This window comes from Berghia stephanieae, chromosome 2 (assembly GCF_034508935.2).
Source record: "Berghia stephanieae isolate SIO BIC M18660-M18661 chromosome 2, UCSD_Bste_1.3, whole genome shotgun sequence".
NCBI lineage: Eukaryota > Metazoa > Mollusca > Gastropoda > Nudibranchia > Aeolidiidae > Berghia > Berghia stephanieae.
The window spans coordinates 83,989,367-83,993,251 of NC_088361.1; the positions used below are offsets into that span (position 1 = coordinate 83,989,367).

The following is a 3,885-nucleotide window of genomic DNA, read 5'->3' on the forward strand; positions in this document are numbered from 1 at the left end:
TTTTTTTTACAATTATTATTGAGGGATTTAATGTTGATATTGAGCAAAGTTCAACTTCTAGAGGTAAAAGAAATAATTGCGAGAGAAATAATAGCAAAAAGTTTTAAACAACCTTATATATTATCTATATCACCTTTAAATCAACAATGGGACAACACATTTCTGTACAAGTGTCTACACAACCATGCTAATGCTACTATGGCTACCTTAATCAAGACAAAAAAATTGGTACTTAAGACAACTGAAGCTAAATGAGAATAATTATAACAAGAACAACTTGCAAAAAGACTTCGAAAGACATTGGCTATAAATAAAATTATAACACTGCCACCACAGGCCATGAAAATATCATACTTGTTTTGAGCTTTTTCCTTTTGGCTGTTCTCAGCTATTGGGAGAACTTTACATTTGCGCAAAATGCATAGGGTAAAATGAATATAAAGATAAAACATTACAATTTGAAATGTAAATGTTACTTCAAATATGAAAGAAACATTTCTATACAAATAAGTTTGCCAACAAATGTCAGCTGCATCATCGTATGTGTTTGGATATTTTGTGAACATCAGGACTAACCAAGTTAATAAAAGATTAAATAACATACAGACTCCACACGGAACATGGATGGAATTTTTATAATTTGAGCTGCCACTCTGTGCAACTGGAACGATTGTTAACATGAAACTATATGACATTAGTAATGTTGAACAATATAATAAAATAAGTACCAATACTATCGCAAATACAAATATCAGACTGCATGAAGTCACCCAGTCAATGGATGAGTATATATCCGAGGCCATGGGGAATACAATTGCTGAAATAAGGGGGTCGAAAAATAACACTATTTTGTAAGTATTTTGATAACTTTCAGAGTAGGAATCGGAATAAAACATATGTCTCCATAATTTCCATCCGCAAAACTCAATAAAAATGTTAACCATAAAAGAAAAACATACAATAGCAACAAAAATCTGCATATCCATTTTGTGAAAAAATCTATGCAGAAAATAAAATTAAAAACACTGAAAGCATCTGACATATTATCTACTGATTAAAAGTGAAAAGAGACCTACATATTACTATTTCTAAAATAAAATTTCACTGAATATGATTGCACATAATTTGAATTCGATATGATGATGTTGATATGCCATTTTGTACAAAGTAATTTTCACCAACATATGAACAATGAAATAATTCAAAAATGTAATCCATGTCTTTCCAAAGCCTGTGATAACCAAGAGGTTACTTGTACTACATTTCAAACAAAACCTGTGAAAAAGATTTCGAAAGAAAAAAAAATTCAAAAATATTTCATGATACAATTAATGAGGATGGTTTTGAAATCGTTATCATAATAAACTCTTCTTTTCACATTTTCTTCTCATGATAACGTATAACAAAAAGATAAAATCAAAAGTAGATACAAGATTAAATGTAAAGGAATAATAAGACAATGAAAATGAAGAAAAAATTGCATTTATATAGCATGGATAGAACAGCATACAGTTACCACACAGGATGATGCAGAGGTCCCAGTAGCTCATTTTATAAAGCCTCATAACAATCGGGACCATTATCGGTTTCAGATGCTGTCGCAAAAAAAAAATTTCTAGAATTTCTGAACTCTCCATCCATCCTGGTTCTGTTCGATGAAGTTGAAAGTACTTTCTTATGGTCCTAGCATACTATCCTAAGTGTCGCAATCAATTCTCACAATCAATTTAATGCTACAGAAATTGGATTAACACCGGCTCTATGGGCAAAGTAGCTCTGAAGGACTATGAGATATACACACTGTTAGGCAGTGAAACAATTTATTTTCATATGAATATAAATCAACAAAACGTTAAGATTCACTTTTTATTTTGACCTAAACCTTACCTTTACTTCAAACTGAGTGAACCACAACCTCTCTGTGCAAGTTAAAGGCTGTGTAGTGTCTTTTAAGATGCAGTACTTTTTCTCCTCCTTCAAAAAACCCCCCAAAAAAACAGACTTAGTCAGGTTATACTAAGTATTACTATTAATATTGCTCAGGACGGGAAATTAGGAGAATTTGTTGTTTATTTTTATGATAATGTTATAATAAAATGAAATGCTATACTTGTTGCCAATGGATACAGTTCACTCCGCTTAATCACACATAGGTTAATTGCACACTCCGCTTATACTGTACAAATTCCCAAAAAACAGAATTTTTTCTATATAATCGCTCCGCTTAACCCACACCATCTCAGCTTAATCGTTACACCTTGATTGCAGTGACAACCAACAGCCATATGAAATCAACAATACTGTTCCCATTCCACACAACTTTTCAGCCGATCAATTCTTTACAATGGACAACAATATAACAACCAGCAGTGAACTGACATCTCAGGAGCTACTGAGCTCCGTTCAGCCACACAAAAGGCAACGCCAGGATAATGAAGATGAAGATGAGTCATTGGGATGTGACAAACCACCCCGGACAAACATTGAAAAACTTGACATGGTGCACAAACAACCCCGCTAAATCTAAGAAGGATGCTTGACAGATGATCTACATTGGTGGGATTGAAGACAAGGGCTTATAAACAGTTTTGCACAGAATAGAAAGCAATCAACGCTTCACAATTATTGTTCCTACGAACAATAATGTTACATTTTCTTCTCGGTAAAACATGAAAAAGAAAACAACAAAAAACAAATAATCAAAAACAAAAACAAAAAACCCTAAATAAATAAATAAATAAAAATTAAAAGAAACAAACATACCAATGAGGCTATGTCTTGAATATGACAGCCCCAAGCCCGTAGAAAACCCAGACGGGAAGGTCCTACATGAATTGCACATGTAAGCTGAGGCTTAGATGCAAATATTAGCTTCTCCGCTTAATCGACACACTAAGCCGAACTCCCGGGGTGTGCGATTAAGCAGAGTTGACTGTGTGTATATATTTATATATGTTACCAAAAGATTAAACTAAATGACATGAATAACTCACAATTTGAATGGTGGAGAAATTAGTGCTCTTGCAAGCAATTATAGAGTCATCTCTGAACAGTGATGATTATGATAGGCATGCTATTTCATTTCCAGCATCAAAGTGTAATGATCAAAATCATTTGACCAGGACATAAATGGATGATTAATCTTGCAATGAGATTGAGATCCTCAAACCCACGAGCTAAACCATCAAATCTGTGGAGAAATCAAAGATATCATCTACCAAAATATAGGATCATCCAACGTTAAGGGAAAGTTGTTTATTAAATACTTAATATAATATTAGAAAATATAATGTAGACTATTTATTTTAAATGCTATGGTTTACCCCTGTATGCTAATTTATCGCAACATTATGCATTTCTATTGTGATGTGAATGTACCAATGTGTGCATAATAGCAGGCCTGATAATAACGGAATGCAATTATGGGTTTGATTTAAAATTGAATAGACAATATTTTGCATCGGTTTGAGAGTATTTCCATAACAACAATGAACAATTTGGGTTATCAGACCTGCAAATATATATAACATCGCAATGTGCATATCATCATCATACTCATCATTTTCTTTGCGACTCACTGCAATTTTTATTTTTTTTGACATTAAAAAACATTTGGCCGTTACTTCTCTTGATCAAAATAAAACAGCTGGCTAAAAAAACGTCTGTAAAATTACTCCTCTCAACAGCAACCACTTTTTTACGAAAATACTACGACCTCAATCCTCACTTAAATTAATCAACACTCATCCCCCATCCAATCTAATCACTTCAATAAATATTCCTCACTGTTCTTTGTCAAATGTCAACACTGTCAGTGACAGATGCTTCATGAATAACCCTGGGAAGAGCGTTCCGTATTTGAGGACCAAGTATTGAAAACGATCT

The 3,885-nt window shown here is 33.1% G+C and overlaps 1 long non-coding RNA gene across 1 annotated transcript in view; it reads right to left on the reverse strand.

Moving 5' to 3' along the window:
• LOC144965686 (uncharacterized) overlaps nt 1–3,885 on the reverse strand; it is a 13,595-nt gene continuing 9,710 nt past the window's right edge. Inside the window, exons 2-4 of the long non-coding RNA XR_013644084.1 lie at nt 2,994–3,190; nt 1,888–1,974; nt 1–1,275 (exon numbers count right to left, since the gene is read on the reverse strand). This is a non-coding gene — a long non-coding RNA (uncharacterized LOC144965686). The remainder of the gene's footprint in view (nt 1,276–1,887; nt 1,975–2,993; nt 3,191–3,885) is intronic.